General features: G+C 34.8%; 1 long non-coding RNA gene across 1 annotated transcript; it reads left to right on the top strand.

The window, feature by feature from the left end:
• The first annotated feature begins 2,973 nt into the window (after positions 1-2,973).
• LOC127867080 (uncharacterized) lies at positions 2,974-5,491 on the top strand. Its single transcript, XR_008043252.1, has 3 exons — positions 2,974-3,516; positions 3,736-3,901; positions 4,647-5,491. It is a non-coding gene; the product is annotated as an uncharacterized LOC127867080 (long non-coding RNA).
• The last annotated feature ends 15,815 nt before the right edge of the window (positions 5,492-21,306 follow it).

Here is a 21,306-nt window from a genome sequence, read left to right as displayed (position 1 = left end):
ATGTGGCTTGAAACATTTGTATTAAAGGAATGTATCTTATTCTCCTTATATTGTATACATAACACATATATCCAATGTGCTTTCGGTAATTATATTCCGCTTTCGGTACCGATACCGAAAGCGCGCGCTTTCGGTAAATCTAGTAACCCGGCAGTGAATTGTAATTATCACAGCAGTGACTGTATTGTGTTTTAACCTGTGAATTTCATGTACTTTGTGTACATGCAAGTGCCATTTTGAAAGGGACTTTAAGAAACTTTTGCTTTTAACTTAGTTTTAATAAAGTTTACGTATAAAACTTTAATCAATAAATCAGTAATATATAACCAGTTCAGTGGTATCAGACGTTAACACATCTCACTTCAAGATCATCGCAGCAAAACGTGTTGGCGACTTCAAGATCATCAAATGATCACATTTGCCTCTTTCTTCTAGAGTGAACGTTACATACTTCAATCTTCAAGATTGAATATTCACCTCAAACACACTTATTTTTTCAAGACCATCTCGACAACCTTGGTATTTCGTGCTTCAAGACCGTTTCTTCAAAGCAGATGTCTTGACATTTATTCTTCAAGACCGTTACATCAAACAGACTTCTAGACTACTAGGGTAAAGTGATCGTGAGTCGGACACGATCTGAAGTCGGACGTTTTTGGACCCGTTTTTCTGTCGATTTTAGACAGTTCTGCATGTAAACAAGTGTACATTAACTGAAATAAATATTTAAACCAATCAAATAAGTCGCTTTTCTGTTGTGGCGTTCTTCCCAGCATTCCTGAAGTTCATTTCTAAAAATACCTTCACGGGCGCGAATTTCAAAATTGACAACGCAAAAGAAGTAAGTTTTGTTTGCGTTTGAAGTCTAGCAGTGTTGAAATCTGTTCGAGCAATTGACATCATTGTTTAAGCTGTAGATTTATGATCATTTTGCAAACTAAATTAAAGTTTAATTGTAGTTTCTTTGAATTGATCAACAATTTCCCGACCAACAACATGAACCATTTTAGATATTGAGTCGGACAGCAAAGCAATGCATTTTGATATTGAGTCGGACACTGTCAGACTCATTGTCAGTTTTGAATAAACAATGTTTAACCTATATTTGCATATGAAAGCTTACAGATAGGTCTAAAATACAGAAATAAGCCTATTTTATTACGTGTTTACGTGGAACTAAATGCAAATGTTGACAAGTCCAATAGCTCTTATATGTTCCATTCATCAAACAGTTTTCTCGGTCTGTGCTAGATTGTTCTAATTAATTTGTGCAAAGTGTTTTTTTACTACTTTTGTTTAAAAGTTCATTTCCAGCACAAAATGAGCACGTAAACCAAATTCTTACATGTTGCGTTTTCCATAATTCATTGATATCTAACTATGTTTATTCATACAAAAATATCATGTGAGAAATTGGGCTACGTTGGTAATAATAGGATTTTACCACTATTTTACACTGTTTGCACTTTGTAGTTAATAGTTTGTGGTGTCGTATTTCACTTTTTAATTAATAGGATGAAGACTGTATTGAATTTTCCAAAACGGTCGTGTTATCTTCGGGCCAAAAATGTCCCCAGAAAATTTTTCAAAGCTGCGCGGGCCGATGCAGAATTGCAGCATCGGCTTCCGTTGCTACGAAACAGGATCTTATTGAGGAAGCCACTTCATAAGCGGCCAGGGGTCTTGGGTTTAGTAAAGGTAACATTTTAAGGTACGTGGGGATTTTTGCCGATCAGAAAGGCGCATCGTTTAAGCGTGGCAGGCCTTCGGATATGTGGTGGATATTGATAAAGCTGAAAGCTCGGAACCCTGAGTTCTCCTTGCGAAGCCCTCAGGTAACTGCGGCAAACAGGCACACGGACATGACATGTAATGCATCAAAAGAAAAATAAGTCGCGTACACACATGTTTGAGTGGTTTTGTAACTGGATTACTCATAAATACGAATTAGAAATTATGCTTTACGTTGTATTTATCTTAAGCTTGAAAACACGAATCTTCAATCTTCAACTTGTTTTCGATACCCGATGGGCTTCATAGACGTTTATGTCCACACACGCTACCACACGTAGTGCATTTAGCAAGGCATCGTAACTATATAGTTGCCCAATATTAACCAGATACTCTTGAATAGTGTGAAAATAAATTTAGCAAACCCTCGCTGGTCTAGCATGGCAACCACCAATCGAACTTGTATGCACCGGGAGCGAAGTCGAACCCGGGTCGCCGAGCTTAGAAGCGCGTGTAACAACCACTGGTCGATAGCGTAAGTATATAAGTAATTTTACATCATTTAATTAGATTAATTCATTTCAATATAAACCAAATATTGTAAAAGCATTAATAGAACAAATATTTTTTGCATTATTGACTTAAAAAAGTATTAAACCATATAATATATGGTCATTTACTCTGCCATCTCTCACTGTCCGACTCAATATCAAAACTGTCCGACTCACAATCGAACTGGAGTAGCTGTATTCAACTACAGTCGATTGGTGTATAACGGATAGCTAAGGACTTCGAGTCTCATTTCAACGTAAACACCATGCATTCAGTAATTAAACCATTAAACCTAGATAGACACATGTCTTTCCTATTGAAACATGCCAGCGGTTTCAAATTTCCGAAAAAAGTTATTTGTTTACACATATAGGCGAAATCAAAACCGTTTTGCCTGCAAAAACGGTTGAAATGCGTAGCGGGGATAATAGGCTGAGTACCAGTATGAAGAAACCGTCCTGAATGTTCTAAATATAGCTCAAATCATTCGAAACGGAAAACACTGTCCGACTCATTCTATACATAGATGGTGACGTCACTACGTTATTGTCAGAAAGACCGGTGTGTACACAATGCTGTCCGACTCACGATCACTTTACCCTACTGCCTTATTGTGTTGAACAATTAACTGTACAAACAGTGACAATTGCCTATACAGTGTATGCCAGACCCAGAGCCATAGTAAGGTAGCGATGGGCACAAGGGAGGCAACTGCGTACGTCTCATTTATTACTGAAAAATTCCTGCGCGAAATCTCGTTCATAAAAATAGTGCCGATAGGGGGTCGGAATTACGTCGTTTTTAAGGTGGTTTTCGATTGGATATGGTTAAAATAACCACTTATCATATAAGTTAATACATTTATGTTCGCGGGCAAAGCACTTTCGTTTCCACACAGTTGCGTAGAAGATTAAAAGAAAACCTCAGAAAATTTCCGAGATCGAGAAAAATAGGTAAGATACATTGCCCAGTAGAAAAATTGCTTTTATTTTGTAGGTTAATCATTCTCCTTTCCATTCATGCCACTAATTGCTTTGCAAAATGCCGTGATTCTGCTGGTTGTTGCTAATGTATGGACCGGTTTCATGAATGGCAAGATGGCCGCCGTTGTTGACAATTCATACGACGTTAATATCAATTGTTCTTTTTTTCCTCTGTAAAGTTGCCAAAAAATGTGTTGTACGTGCTAAACATCATTGAAGGATATATTTATGCCGACATTATATCGTAATGGTAGATTTCATTCGTATATCTGTAAATAGACGTTTCGATAATACAAAATACAGACTTGCACAATTCGGACAGCAAGTATTTCGGATATAGCATTAATGATACAAGATACAAGAATCTTTATTTAACGTCAGATGTGAACAACAATTCGATACAGTCACTGTATTTTAGTTATATTATGTAGATATATTATTTCTTTGATTTAAATTATTCTTTTTGCAGACATATGTCTGATACTAATAAGTCAGAGTCTCAGGATTGGGAAGAGTTTGACTCGGAGTCTGACAGTGAACGTTCGGAGCCTGACAGTGAGCGTGTATCACCGCAGCCAGGTCAATTTAAACAAGACCGGGCTGCAATAGCTGAAAAGTTGAAGCTTCCGCGTCAGGTACTAGATAAAAAATAATTTGCAATGTTAACCAATAAATATTTTTCTTGGTATATAAATGACATTTCAGCAGAATGACATTTTGAAACATAAACCCTATGTAATTTTATTTTATGGCAATGTATCGGTCATTTTGAAATACATTTATTATCAACATTAATTAATCATCATTATTGTAATTCACTAATGTTTATGCAATTGAAATATATACTGTTATACTTTTAAGAAGTCAGATATCACAAAATGTAGTTTAAGAAGACAGATATAACATAATTGAGTTTAAGAAGACTGATATCACAAGATAAGGAAGAGCAGTCTTTTTTTTTATTCTAAAGCTGTAGCCTAATCTAGTCTACAATCCCTCAGAAATTTTCATAAAAAAGTTACATGCACTTATCCCAAAAAAAGAAACTTACACCTGGAAATTTCATTCCACTATGACTAACATTGCGTGAGTTGTATCCCCAAATTTTGGGTTTCACACACTTTTTCCTATATAATATGAAGGCTAAGGCCCCTTCCCCCAACAGCCTTTAAAAAGCCTTGAATGGTAAAAACAATGAACCTTTAAGCTATTTTCCGTTTAAGAAAGTCCCTTCTGAAAGAAAATCCAGTTGAAGCAGAAAGTGTTGTCCCTGATAAGCCTGTGTGGACTAAACAGGCTAATCTGGGATGACACTTAAGGCTCCTGCATTAAGCCCCGTTTTCCCAGAGTGCGGCTCAAATGTTCATTTACATGTTACAGATTACCGCAAGAAGCTGCCGTTTGTGAATGCGGCCCCGATAGAGGAGATTGAGGCAAAGAAGCTGAAGGCAGCGGGAGGAAAAGAAAAGAAATCAGGAAGAAATCGCCATAGGCGATAACTGAAAATAAGATTTTTTAAACCATTGGATAGGTTTGTTAGTCACCTATCTTAGGAAAAATACTTACAGATCCATTAAAGTTCAAATAACTAGTGTTAGGTCTTATTTAAATAAGAAGAATTTTGGTTTTTGAACCTATTTAATGAAGCAAATGATTTTACTTTTGTTAAACATGTGTGACAGTGAACTATTGTCTTCATGTTAACCTTATTTAAGTATTGGCTGTTGTTCTTGTGGTGTATTTATAATTTGAGGACTTATTTTACCTAATGGACAATTTATTTTAATTGAGTGAACAACATATAAAACTTGTCAAAACTATTGAAAGCCCCCATAAGAATTTCACCGTTTTGTAGTGACCACTATGTCTGCTCATGACACTGTCGGTCTGACATGTGAGAGTGCAGTTGAAGTAAATTGATTCATCAATCGTCATTTATGAAAAATTTCAATCTTTGGGATTAGTTTTTGCCTATATGCTACCTTTGACTGACAAAAAACCCACATCAACAATGTTTTTTTGTTTTTTTATTTGAACAACTCGTCATCGTGATTGGGAGGCATGTGTCATTTTAATTCATCATTATGTAATGTCTGGTAATTGGACATTTCACAAGTATTTATATATTGTGTATGCACAACAAATATAAATTGTGTCAACAAATTATGTGTTAGTTCCACATTAGTTATCATTGAAAATAAAACCTTAAAAAAGCTGCAGGATTGTTGTTGATAGCAGTAAAGACAAAGGCTATTCACGCACATAAATATGTATTTGTATGCCCCCTTTTATTTTGCCATAAACTGTGCAGTAAAAAGTGCAAAACCAATAAAAAATATTTGTTATTAATATGTATTAATGTGTTTTATGTCTAAAAAAGGCATTCACATAGAAAAAAAATAACTTATAAATGGCCAAAATAGCTGGTTAAATGCAAATGTCAGTTGTTTGCTGGCAATGAACCAGATTTTTGGCTGAAAAAACAGCAGAAAAATGCACCTATTTTTTTACGTGTTTTAAAAAAAATCATAAAAAATCTTTTTTTCATCCAAATAAAAAAAGAAAGACATCATTATGTTTGTTTTAAGTAGTATAACATCAATGCCAAATATCATTCAAATATTCCCATTTAAAAAAAATCATGGCCTCTTTCTAAGTAAGGTGGTGGTGAGTGTGAAAATATTTGTGTATACAAAAGTTTTTCATCCAAAATACTTACAGTTGATTGAATATTTGGTTTCTTTCTCTGATAAATGTGATATTTTGGATAACAAATTTTACACAGTGTGATATTGTTATTAGCAAGGAAGATACATTTTTGTAAGAAAGAAATTTGCAGATCACTTAATTAACTGGTAATGGATTAAAATAAAATAATTTCACTATTCAAGGTCTATTTCACAAATTTAATCCATATTGCATTTGCTAACATATTCACTGTATAGTATTTTGACAGCCATTTATATTTAAACAGGGGGGGGGATATTGGCATTGGTTTCAATACTAAATTGGTCCATTGGTGGTTTTTGGTTGTTTTGGTTGCCATCTTGGATTTCTGGTTGAGTGGGTTGCCCGGGATAGGTGTTTTGTTTCATTAGTCTCAAACTAAAGGATATTTTAAGTAGATTAACAAGGAATGTAGTAGTAGACTCTATTAATTTCTATAATTATATACCATTTGAAATTGATTTCAATATAATTTCAAGAAATATTAATTATAATTGAGTTCAAATGTGATTGATTGTTCTTTTCAGCTACTTGTTGATCTTTACATTGAATTTCAATTTCTGAATCACTTTCAGAATACAGAACCCGATAATTCCTGCTGTTAGTATTTTCATTTGGAATGAAGTGGTGTATTATTCAATAGTTATTATTTGAATTTACAGGTAATTTGAATGTTATTACAGCTAATGTCACAGTTGCAGATATTTTTTTGAATTGCATATGGTCAGCGAGTATTTGTCGGACGAAATTCAGGGTTTTTCGTGGATTACTCCCTTAATAATGCAAAATACGGCATGAAAAGATTACCGATATATCTTGGGTTCGTCATGTACAAGTGCATGTAAACAAAGTCAGAGTTTGATGTGCGCATGCGTATGTACGAGGCCCGCATATGGGGTTATCAAAGGGAGGTAATTTTACTATACAGGAGTATTTTCCGGACATTTATATGATTTGAGTAAATCGCAACAAATTATGTTTAAAATGGTATTTTTCTGAACTGAAACGATAGAATCACGTGAATGTATTAATTTAATGGTGCAAAATGTATTCTTCAGTGTGTATTAATAGAGTTACAATTGGAATCCAATATCAGTGAATACAAGAATATCCGTTTTTGATGTCTCTTTGAAAATGTTGTACGGTCATCGCATGAATAAATAAACGTGAGATAATTTCATATTGATAGAGAAACAATGCTATATAATATCACTAATATTTTAGTTTCAAGGAAGTCCCTCCTTACCGAAAATCAAGTTTAGGCGGACTGCACAGGCTAATCTGGGATGACACTTTACGCACATGCGTTAAGACCAGTTTTCTCAGAACAAGGCTCAAATATTCTATTACAATTTCATAGTCTGTAAGCGTTTAAGCTTGAATACTATTTAAGTGCTTAAACAATTCATTGCATTTGTACAGAATACAATTACCTTGAAAATAATCATTGTAGGGAGAAACCGTCCATCTGCACAAACGCAAAGGTGCGCGGTTATATGGTTTCCTCCACCGCCCATAACTTTCCGGCTGATGGTGTGCTCCCTTTTTCCAGTAATAACTTTCTCTTTTGCTTTTCCTTTTCCCGACCAACCGGTCTCGTCACAGTTGAATATCTTAATTACGTATAAGTAAGTGTGTAAACAATGAAATTTACGATTTGAATGCACTAAGCATTTTATCAGTAAGTAAATAGGTTTATTTTCGTTTTTAATTGAATTCCGATGTTTCTTAAAGTTAAATAATTGTATAAATGACATAAACAAGACTTATAATGAAAATAAAACCTTAAAAAAACTAACTTATATTTTCACTTAATTCATATAAGTATTCCATATTGATGTCAGTTGATATAGACCCGTTTACGATATAAAACAACTTACTTGTGACGGTTTATCTTTTACACCATACTGTGTGAGGGTTTTGTCCAGAAAGTCAAAGAATGGGTATGTGACATCCTCCCTCGACATTGAGGAACGTGCCGGATCCAAACTCTCGGGCGTCCGTTCCTGAAGTTCCGGGTGGCGCGCAAACAATTTTCGGAACCATTCGTCTGACGGCCCATTCTCTGACACCTTATACGGATATGTCCTACCTGTACATTAGTTCGAAAGTAAATGTACATAATATCATATAATACAACAATAACTGTGATGTAGGGGCGGGACCGTGTTATGAAGACGTATAATTATTAAGGAATATACGTGTCCGGGGTAAATGAAACAGTCAAGGGTAAAACATTTCAATTACATGCACAGTATTCGTAATAAGATTACAGACTTTTAAATTGTAAACATAAATGATCGAACCAACCTCCTTGCTTAATGATTTCCCGAATATAAACACGGGTTCTGTTTCGTGTCATAGGGAAACCATGATCCGCCATGTATAAAAGATAACTCACAAGAGCCCCCTCTTCGTCTTCGTTTACTAGGCTCACTGGACCTGTGCGTGTCTCGCCAACACGCCCATGTACATGATCTGATAATGTACTACGTGGAACATTGAATTCCCGTGCAGCGACCCTAATTTTCATTTTGTGCTGCCTAACAGCAGAGACGGCACGCTGCATCTGTGTCTTTTCCCTTGATTGCATTTGTTTTCTGCAATCCAATCCATTTTTGCATTACAGTCCAATTGTAAAACAGACACTTAAATATACCATTATCCTTTTTAAGCCGTTTAATAAATGCTAGCATTCCTAAACTAATATTTGTGTATCAAATGTGGGGTTTATTCGTAAAATAACCATGCAAACATTAACATAGAAATGACTATTCAATATTACGAAACACAGCTATTACAAACTCATCAAGGGCGAAAATCCCAGCAGTGAATGTATATAGTCTTCAATAAGATTTGTTTCCCTTTAATCAAAGCGTTAACTATAGACATTTTGCAAGCAAATCCGATATCTGTTTATAAAAAAGTGTGTCGAGTTTTTAATGTAAACAAATCAATAATTGAAATAGTTTGTTGCTGTTGACTACATCAGTTACGTGTTAAATATGAGGGTTTAAGAAAAAACAATGGAGATATGGTGTATTGTAGCAGACGACCGAAAATGTCAAGAACACAGGTCGGGCCTTATTGAGTGAATTATTTTGCGCATGCGCGTACTATTAATATCCCCCGCGCGGAGGTCACATTTCATTGCGACAAAATTTGTAAACATTACAATTATTTAACTACAATACTTGCCTTTCAACGAATTTCTGGGTCCGGTTTAATAAAAAACTACAAAACACGACTGTAGTCGCGCGACTGTGCGGTCGACCGACGGTTGTCGGCTGCCAACTGACAAATTGTCGCGTTCACGGAGAAATTTGCCGCGACTGTGGTCGCATGACTGTGTGGTCATTCGACTGCGGTCGTTGTAGTCGCTATTTTTAGAAAATTATCACTTCCGCCATCAACATATTTTTATTTATTGTGCGAAAACTCATATCACGGAAAGTAAATCTTAAATTTGTTAAAATAATATGATATAATTTGTTTAAACAGAATTCGCTTGCGGAGTCTTCGTTTAAGGTGTGTTGGTAATAATATTCATTAAGTGTTCAAAGTTCAAATACAAAATCTGACGCAATGAAATAAATTCTACTACTATGGTTCACGCGTCTCTGGACAATGTCCTTTCGCGTGTCAAAATTGCAGAACCTCAAACATACTTGCCAACGCAGTTTCAAGATGTTGGTACTAAAGACCGTACATTTATATGAATATTCACCATATACCAATATGAATTGGTGCGCTCGACAAATCGGGCGGAAGGAAGGATCGAATGAATAATGCTCGTAGATCGAGGAAAACGCGTGCAAAAACTGCATTGTGGAGTCTGAATGTCTACGAAAGTCTTTAAAACCAAATAACGGGTTTGCAATCAGCTCTGGAATTCACTAATAATTATGGACATACCTCTGAGACATTTTTGTTAAAACGTTCTTTTATATCTGGCTTTTAAATCTGCCCAATAATTATTGCACTTAAAGGTGTGATACATTGCATTATCGTCTGCAAAATTCATATTAATGAGAATCTATCTAAATAAGGTTGATATTTCACTTTTATAGGATTGAACTTATGACACTTTATCTGCAATGATCGTTTTGTTAATTATTTATATTCCATTGTAAATTTCACTTCAACTTGATACACGTACTCGAATAATATGTATGGGACTCTTCTAAATAAATCTAGGTACATGGTGCCGAGAAAATTGTATTTCGGGGAGTTCGTTCCTGCATATTTTATAATACTGTCAACATATCTGAGATTTGCTTTATTGATACCATGCTGTTTTGTCTAAAGTAAACGGTATTTTTATACAGGATATATTTCACATCTGATCTGAAAAAAAAAACACGTCATGAATTCGTATTGTCGGTACTAGGAGATTAATCAAATAAATATTTGATGCATCTGTCAGTATTACAAAAACGTTTATTTACACTTATCTTGTCTGTATTTAAGATATTAGTCTGGTTATTGATGGCTCGAAACTGATCTAGTAATCTGAGTGTTTTGTAGCATTATTTTTGTGATTTCATTTTATTATTGATGTCTTTATCAATATATCATTTTATTTCTTAACCTACAAAAATGACGTAATGATTCATGAAGGAAAATACCTATCCTTTATTTGTTGATATTTGTTTCTGTTTTTTCCCTTTATTCGTTGTAACCACAAATTCTTTCTTCTAAAAGCCATTATTCATTATTTAATATTGATGTAGGTTATATGACTCATTCAATATTGTTATTGCAAAATTAAATTGGTACTGTTTCTTATATATAAACACGAAGTGATGAAGCTATTGGTGGAGTAACATTAAAGTTGTGCACATGTAACTAAGTATCGACACCATTTTACTTTACACTTTACTGCATGTATAAATCATTTGTGCGTATGGTATAAGTATTGCCGTTTTTTATAACATGGTGTATTTTTACAATTTTAAAAGAATGCTATCAATAGACATGTATGTTGTCATTCCATATAGTTCAGCATATATATGAGTCGTACTCTGTCAAAAGTGGGTTAAATGCATGTGCGTAAACTGTCGTCCCAGATTAGCCTATGCAGTCCGCACAGGCTAAATAGGGACGATATTTTCCGATTTTATGATATTGTTCGTTTAAAGAAAGTGCCTCCTTAACAAAGGTCTATTTTAGGCACACAGTGTCGTCCCTGATTAGCCTGTGCGGACTACACAGGCTAATAGTGGACGCTACTTTACGCACATTGATTAAACCCCCTTTTTACAGAGCACGGACCATATGTAGAGTAATGCGTCAACGGGACACGTTGAATGTAAAATCAGTGCCTTCAACTGAATTCATCTCAACGTACGTGTACAATTTGCGAATTATAGGCCAAGATAAGTTCCAAAGAAAGTTGCCCTTAATGCGCAGTTTATTGAATGATATTTGTGCACATAAACCCGGGATTATTTACGCATTGCCTTCCTGTGGAACTAACCTTTAACTTTCAGTGTACAGTTTGCACTCCTCTCTTGTATTAATACTACTCTTTATAAGCCGGGAGAAAAATAAATGACGCGACGTTTAGCATCATAAAACATATTTATCCCATTGTTATTAAGGTAAATCAATTAAGTGCATTTCTTCTAAACTACTGTATATGTATTACTTTCCCTTGCTCGAGACATCCGTGTATTGGATGGAAAATACGCATATTGATGATACAATATTGTATACATTTCGGAAACGTATTCTAGATCTACAGCAAAGGTGTCTATGAGCCCCAATAGCTCTCTCCTTGGTAAGCGAAATCGACGGAAAAGTTCATCATCATTGTACATGTCTAATGGATTCAACCTATCTCTAAAAACTCGCTCTCTTCGAAAATGTCTTCGCATTCGACGAACAAGTCGCATGGAGGCCACCATGATCAAACTCGAAACTATCCGCGTTCATTTTGCACGGGTTTTGAATGCCGACAAAGCGTCAAGCGACGAGCAGTCGTGGTGTGAGGGGTAGACTGCGGTCGCTCGACAATATGTCGAACAACGCGCGGTCGATTGACGACCGTCGCTCTCCATTAAACACGGCTATCGTCGCACGACGATTATTCGCTGGTACAACCAAAGTCGCCCGACAATGGTCGCTCTCATTAAACCGGACCCTGGTGTCAACATTGAGAAAACAATCGCGCGTAAGTATGTGACGTAGAAAATTGTGCTAAAGGATTAAAATACACGAAATAAATAGAACGTCCGATAAATACTGCTGTCCGACAAATACTCGCTGACCAGTACGCGTGATTGAAACGTGGCGTTATTAAAATGGAAATAAATGTACAATTATATTATGAAATACCTATTGAAACTTGAGATAATGCATATTTTCGAAGAATGAAATGACCCCAGCTTATCGTGTCTGCCAAAAGCAGACTGTTGTCAATACGGTGCATTGAATGTTGATAATTCTCGTTTAACAGATACAATGACACGTCATCCGAGATTGCCTTACAGTAAGGTAGCAGTACACGGTAGGAAGCAGAAATATGCGAATTGGCCCCGGTCAAAAAGTGAAATATTGGGAAAGGGTTGGTTTCAATGTCAAATTTGAGGGTAATAGGTCTTATTGTACCCCCAAATTGCATTAAATCCTAAGAATATGACCATTTTCAAATGCGAAACTGTGGGGTCATGACCTCTTGTTGTTGTTGTGTTCTTTGTTACTCAGGAAGGGCAACTGCGGTAGGCATATTGTATTGTGGGTTCTTTTTAAGCTGGAATCGCTAGTAGGGTCACGCTGTGAATTATTGCGCGAAAACCACCTGGATACCTGGTATTTATTCATGGTTTGATGGGTTGTGCTATGTTTTGCGTGTAAAAATATCATTCCAAAAGCAGGCTATCATTACGTTTCATTCGTCCCCAGCCACTTTCGTACATTGTAAAATGTTGATTTTGAAGCCCCTTTTTGCAGCCTTGTCATTCTTTCATTTTTGTCATTAGTATCACCTGTACAGGTTCCATATGCTCTTTTTTATCTTAAATGTAAGTTTCAGACTACTTGTGTGCAGTGAATGTGTTTTTATGATTGCAGGTTCGTTGTTTTCTGAATTGAGCGTGGTGGAGATCAAGAAGGCGTCTGCGGCTCCGAGAGAGTGTGTGTCTACTGTGGTCTGCTACCTAATGCACACAGATCTTTTGCGGTAAAGAATCACAATATTTGGTTGTTGTAATACTGATACCAGTCCTTCTATTGTGTGATCAGCCAAGCATTAGCTCTGGCAAAAAAAAACGCTGTCGAAAGATACCAACAGACGGTTTAAAGTAGTGAACTTTGGCAGCATAATACCAATGCACTGAATGTTATTCAATGAAACCAACGGATTGTTAAAATCCTTTATTTAATTGAAGCATATCGATAACTAGTCTCATGTGACTTGTTCAATCAATGCCTTATTTGTTTAGGACAAAGACGACCAAACAATTAGGTAGGGTCATGTGACGCAATTCAAACTACAATTCATATTCAATGAGATATTCCGTTGTTAGTGCTTTACCATTATATTTGTCACTCAACAATTTGAAAAGCAAGTAATATGCAATTGCGATATTTCATTTCAAGTTCAGTCATAAAAACTTTACATATTATTGATGTGATTTATTACACATTATTTCTCTGAGATAATTTTCCGGGGTATTATTTGAAATCTTGTTATATAGGTATCATTTGAAATTAAAAAATAATTACAATGCAATATACACAGAAATTTGTTGATAGAAGGTAAGTTAATGGACTATTTGAAGTCATTTGAAGTTGAATACTCTGTCTTTGAAGGAAGATTTTTTTTGTCTAGAAACTCTAAATTGAGTCTTGTGATGGTTGTGAAGTGGACTAGTGTGATGTTCTTATTATTTGTGATATAATTTTGAGTGTGTCAATATTCAAAGTGTTTTGATCTTTGGAATTGTGATTGGTATATACCATGTGTCTGCCTGATAATTGTGTACATGTATGATGTATTATTGTATACATTGTTTGAGTTCAAATATTGAATAAGCATTGAGATTGGTGAAGTATCTTGATTAATTGAAGAAAGGAAAATTGAATTGAGTGTGAAAATAAATTCTTTGAAAAGAAGAACAACAGTAACAGATTATTGAAAAATATATCTGAAATAAAGACGTGAATTACAATTGCAATAATATTTCAATCAACAGAAAATGATTGAAAGTGGACTTAGTGTATGCTATTGATGATGTTGTGTATTGCGTAAATAGTTTAGTGTACAATTATGTAGTAAATTGTATATTAATTACTGATAGTGTAGTGGGCCCATTACAAAGTTACCACACATTTAACATAGAATTTGTTACTTGTATGATAGTAATAAGTGACTATTAGTTGTAAAATAGTTTGTGTTGTTAAAGTCCACTATTGAAAGTAAAATTTTAAATTAAATATTTTAAAGTGAAGTAAAATTTTTGTGTCCATTGGTTGAACATTCAACAATGGCAGACATTTCTGAAACAGAACACGCATAATTAGATGCAATGAAAGAAATGCATATTACAAATGAACGTGAATTGAAAGGATTATTAAGAAAACAAGAACTTGAGACATTGTCTAAGCAAGGTGATGAAAAAGTAGAAAATACTACGAAGTTTCCCAGAATTTCACTATTTTATGTTGAACCAGGTAAGGGTGAAGTGTCATACACTACTTGGAAATATGAAGTTAAATGTTTACTTCAAGAAAGGTCATATAGCCAGGAAAGTATACTGCTTGGCATTCGCAGATCTTGTAGAGGCGAAGCAGCAGATATCCTGCGAAGACTTGGTTTCTCAGCCTCCGTCACAGACATTTTGGAGAAATTTCAATGTACTTTTGGTGCAATTGGCACTGCTGAATCTATATTGCGCATGCCAGCAGGAGAAAAATGAAACAGTATCAAAATATGCTACACGTATTGAAGATATTTTCTCTCAAGCGGTAAAACTTGATGCAATTGATAGGAGACAGGAATCTTTGTTAAAAAATGTTTTTTATCAAGGTCTTCACAAAGAGTTAAAGCATGCTGCTTCTTTTAAATTTGAATCCGTTCACGATTACGACTTGTTCAAAGTGGAAGTGAAAAAGATAGAACAGGATTATAAAATACCTGAAGAATCAAAAGCGCATTGTAGCGCAATGAATCAAAATGATAGTAAAAGTGAAATTGGAGAAGTGAAATCGTTGTTAAAAAAATTAAACGATAGGATTGAAAAGTTAGAGAACGAAAAGGAGTCAAACAATTCTCAATTTCAAAATTCTTATGTTTCTAGAGGTTCTTATAGAGGCCCTAGACACAATAGAGGTACATTTTCACGAGGAGTAAGTCGTACCAGACCATTTAGAGGACAGGGACGGGGAGATCAGTCTTATCAACCTAGACGCCCAGTGGCATCAAACATGTTTAGACCAAAAGATTTTACTTGTTTAAATTGTTCCGAGTCTGGACACTTTGCAAGAGAATGTCCACATTTAAACGGATAAGTACTGCATGTGCGGGTCTACATTCTGGCACAAAGACACACGACCCAAATTTAGTTGGTGACTCTTGTGAAGTGTAAATTCATGTTAAAAATGTAACAACCACTGCTTTATTGGATACTAGATCTTGTGTATCCACATGTTCAGAGAATTTTTATAATGAACATTTGTCAAAACATATATTGAAACCTTTACATGAATTAGTCAAAATTGAATGTGCTGATGGTAATGTACTACCAAATAAAGGGTATATTGAAGTTTCAATTCATACCTCAGGGATTGAAAAAAAAATGTTTAAATTTTAATTATATCCGAGACTGGGGTTTCTTTGTTAGCTATATTCAATGACTTCTTAATTTTTTACCAGTGACCAGTATACAGCGCTCTCACTGGACAAAAATGTCTTTGAAGCCAACCAGTTGTGTATGTTTGCTTGCACAAACTGGTACTAGAATAAAATATTATACTCTATAGCCTTTTATTTTCATTTCATTTAAAGATACAAAGGCATATAATATCACATATCATAATGCAGCATTCTGTTGTCAAGAAAGGAGTTCATGACAACGGTAAATTCCAACGGCATTTATTAAATGCATAGAAGCACATTTAGTATTGTCAAAGCGGAGCCGATGGATGATTTGATTTCCATTCCATTACCGTCGAAATGCTTTGTGTGAATTTAGTGTTATGTTTGTTTGGACAAAGGACGCTTTCAGCTTCTAGAAACCATTTTAGCTGTTATATAAAGACTTGTAGATTACTGCCTTTGGTATTGTAAACACGATGAAATTCTCTACATCTTTGTTGCAAACTCGATAATACAGCTCAACTACATTTACAATTTAACCGGGTGTGTTTTTCACATATTCATTTCATTAAATTACGCCATTGTAAGTTAGCCTATTGTTTGTACTTATAAAATTTATGAATCAATTATCCCTCTTATATGAAGTTCGATGAAAGTTCATGGAATTTAACGTGTGATCGTGAATAAAATGTGTTTTTAGTGAACAATTGGATGATTATTTATGACCAGGAAACGCAAACACTCTAACGATTTGCCGGATAACGGTCAATCGAGTTCAAAACCAAACACGAACAAACGCAACAAAGGGAAAAAAATGGCGCAAAACGCCCAAGCATCGCCATTGACGAATCTAAACGGTCATTCACAGCGAGCCAGTCAAGTCAGTTCTATGGCAGCCCACAGCTTACGCAGATGCCTTATTCATACATGATGAATACGCCCAATTTCTATGGACATGGGTTTATACCTCCGACATCGCCATCACCGCTGCCAAGCTCGGACATTTTGTCATCAATCTTGGAAATGTTGAATTCTGTGGACAAAAAACTATCGCAACTGGACCAAATACAACAAACAGTGTCGGGCATAGTCTCAAGAATTGACAAAATTGAGCAAAAGATGAATAATTTTGAGACCCGAATAAAGGAGTTAGAAAAATCATGTGATTTCAGCGGGAATATGATTGAGAATTTAACAAAAAAACAGAGTGAATTTGACTCAACTCTTAAATCCACGTGCAGTTTGCAAAATCGCGAGGATTCGGCGATCCTGATAGAACATACAATTCAGGCTGAAATAACGGACTTCAAGTGCCGGAGTATGCGTGAACTTTTTTTAGTTTTCCAGATACCGGAGGAAAATGACGAACAATGCGACAAAAAAATCATTGAATTCATTGAAAAAAGGCTGCACGTGCAAAACGCCCAATCCGAAATAAAGTTACACTGGGCACATCGTATAGGTCGATATCAACCGAATAAAGTGCGTCTTATTGTAGCGAAATTCGCATGTTACCCGGATAAGGAGAGGGTCCGCAAGGAGGCGAAACAACTTAAAGGTACCTCATTCGGAATATCTGAGCAGTACCCACGGGAAGTGATGGAGGTCCGACGAAGACTCATACCCATCATGCGAAACGCGAGATCCGAGGGAAAGGAGGCATACCTCAAAATCGACAAGCTGTACATAAACAAACAACTGTATAAGGAATAGGACGTTTGTGAGAATGTCATAAAATTTGTTACATTGAATGTGGAGGGACTAACAGCACTTAAATGCTCTGATAGTAAGTTTTCATCTTTTCTTAATTGTCATGATATTATTTGTCTCACTGAAACTTGGACACATAAAGACTCTTCCATAGATCTAAAAGGATACAGTAAACCTATTAACTCATACAGACGTTTGCAACACCGAAGAGCAAAACGCTTGAGTGGTGGAATTGTAATTTATATTAAAGACTCTACATGTATTCGAAAAGGTGTCACATTAGTTAATAATGATATTGATTGTATTGTTTGGCTTAAACTAGATAAGTTATTTTTTAATATTGAATCTGATGTATATCTTTGTGTTGTATATATTGCACCTGAAAATTCCCCTGCTCATTCTTTGTATTCTTATGATATTTTTCAATGTATTGAACTTGATGTAAATTTTTATCAATCCAAAGGAAAAGTAATTCTCACCGGAGAAACAAACTCGCGAACGGGAAATAAACCAGATTATATTGAAAATGATAGATATATGAACGATATTGATTTTGTTTCTGACATAGATATTGAAACCCTAATCCCACGATCAAATAGTGACTTGGTAACGAACCGATTCGGAGACTACCTATTAGATATGTGCAAAGCTACTAATATTCGTATAGTGAATAGGCGGTTATATAACGACCATAACAAAGGTAAGATAACGTGCTATACACATAATGGTGAAAGCCTAGTGGATTATGTATAAACTGCGCGATCCAATTTCAATGATATTGTAAACTTTACCGTTAACGATTTTACTAAATTCTCTAATCATGCGCCTTTAACATTTGATCTCCGCACGAATTACACGGTTTCAGCAAGTAAAACTTATCCTATTGTTTATTTTAAATGGAAACCAGGGAACAAATGTGACTTTGTACGAGATGTAACGTGCGATGTCCAAAATCAAGAACACACGCTTTTATCGCAAATCGATTCAAACTCTGATCCTGATATTCTAGTTAGCGAATTTTTGAACTATTTAAATTCAAAGGAGAAAAATATTTCAAGCACATTGTTAAACCTGAAAATAAAGGATTTATAGACTCTGATAGAAATAAGAAAAAATGGTTTAACGAAGAGTGTAAAAACAAACAATATCAATGTACAAGAGCTTTATACGAGTACAATCAAAATAAAAATGAACATACACGCGACCAAATGATTGCATCGAAAAAGGATTACACGTATACTTGTAGAAAAACTAAATTAAAATACAACAATGATGTAAGCAAACAAATGAATAGTATGAGACGGAAATCACCCCGCGAATTTTGGAAACTATTTAAACTTAGGACTACATCACAAAACGTAGATACGATATTGTTAATCGATTTTCACGATTATTTCAGTAAATTAGCAGACGAAGGTAATGTAAATATAAATTCGTTTGATGCCAATACTTTTTTACATGAATTTGATAATAGACTTAACACAGAACCTTCGTACCCCGAACTCGATAATCCAATATCGACAGAAGAATTTATTAAGGCAAAGAAACGGTTGAAAAACAATAAAGCTCATGCTTGTGATAATATTATATATGAATATTTTACTAAAACAATACATGTCATCGCCAGACCGGTAGAAATATTGTTGAACTACATACTTGATAAAAAGCGTTTTCCTCGCAGCTGAGCACCCGGAATCATAGTTCCAATACATAAACGTTGAGACATATCAGACCCAAATAACTATCGGGGAATAACTTTAATAAGCTGTTTTGCAAAATTATTTAATAGCATATTTAATGAACGCCTTAAACAATGGGCAGAAACCAATTACATTCTGACGGATGCACAATTCGGCTATAAACCAAATTGTAGCACGGTCGATGCAATATTTATTCTTAATGCACTAATAGAAAAACAGTTCCAAAATACAGATAAACTATTCGGTTGTTATATTGACTACCGGAAGGCGTATGACGTCATCAATCGTGGTCAATTATGGAGTAAAATGATAAATGTGGGCATCGACGGTAAACTTTTGACACTTATTCGATCAATGTATGATGAAGTAAAATTACAGGTCAAACACATGGGTAACTTATCGGACATATTTAATAGTAACGTCGGCCTATTTCAGAGGGAGATAACGTCGCCCATATGAAATTGTTCTCTCTCTTTATTAACGACATCGAATTCGATTTGCAAAATGTAATAAACGCCGGAATTACTCTAGATCAAATATCGAAATATTATTATTTGGTGACGACGCGGCTTTATTTTCTGAAACCCAGGAGGGTCTTCAAGAATCATTAAACAATTTAGAAACAAACTGCGATAAGTGGAATTTAACGGTTAACATTGAAAAAAACTATGGTCATGCTATTTCGAAAAGTAGGTACACTCAGTTAAACATTGAAATGGACGTCATATAAAGGTCAAGAAATAGAAATTGTTAATAATTCTAATTACCTGGGAATTGTCATGTCAAGCGGTGGATCATTTGTGCCCGCAACAAATACACTTTATGGCAAAGCTTTAAAAGCGATGCATTCTTTGTTCGCCTTAACAAAAGACATGGACGTACCTATAAATATCATGTTGAAATTATTTAACGCATATGTATCATAAATTCTAAACTATAACTGTGAGGTTTGGGGATTTATCAAAGCGGAAAACATTTAGCGCGTCCATTGTAAATTTTGTAAAAGAATATTAATTGTAAAAATGTCAACAAACTCATTAGCGATTTATGCCGAAGTTGGTCAATTCCCCTTATATTTAGACAGATATGTCAGAATCGTCAAATACTTTTTGAAATTATATACTGTAAAGCAGGGTAATTGTATACTAAAACATATTGTTCTATCACAGAGATTAGAAATCGAACGCGAACACAACACAAATAATTGGTCATCAAAAGTACGGGATATTCTTAACTAAACCGGTTTTAACGATGTAAGGTTATTCCCCGAATCTGTGAACACTAAACAATTTATCCCGTTACTTAAAAACAGATTGCGAGACCAATATATCACTAAATGGAATATAAGTGTCACATCATCTAGTTCAATGATGTTATATAAGGAATTGAAACCAATATTCGAAAGATCGGCCTATCTCGATATTGTTGAAAATAAAAAACATAGGAACATTATTACTAAATTACGTTTGTCGTCTCACAAATTATTTATTGAAACGGGTAGACACCAGAACATGTTAGAGATCAACGTAAATGTGTTTTATGCAACCTTAATGATATCGAGGATGAGTATCACTTTGTTCTTAAATGCCCTTACAATGCCGATTTTAGGAAAACATTAATTCCAAAGTATTATAGATTTCGTCCAAATATGTAAAAGTTTATCGAACTACTTAATAGTTCAAAGAAAAAGGTGTTAAGAAAACTAGCCATGTTTTGTTTTAATGGCTTTGAAATGCGAGATAATGTATTATATATGTAGTATACATTATATATCTTCCATAAAGCTAATAAGCTTAGAATAATGTAATACGTGTTGCAATCATTAAACAACGTTTTTATATAATGTGGTCACTGAGTATTTACCTCTTCCATGTGACATTCTGACTTAAACATGTTGTATTTAATTTGTTTTTGAAACGATCTTTCTTTAAAATGATGTATGTTTTGTATATAATTGAAACGCATGCTGTTATTGAATATGTATGTTTATGACGATGAGCTGTATATATGCTTAAGTCAAAATAACCATTCTGTTCTGTTCTAATAATCGACAAACATGTCTAAAATACACAGCTTTGAAATT

The sequence above is a fragment of the Dreissena polymorpha genome, chromosome 1 (genome assembly GCF_020536995.1).
Source record: "Dreissena polymorpha isolate Duluth1 chromosome 1, UMN_Dpol_1.0, whole genome shotgun sequence".
Taxonomy (NCBI): domain Eukaryota; kingdom Metazoa; phylum Mollusca; class Bivalvia; order Myida; family Dreissenidae; genus Dreissena; species Dreissena polymorpha.
This window is presented reverse-complemented; position numbering and strand designations above follow the sequence as displayed.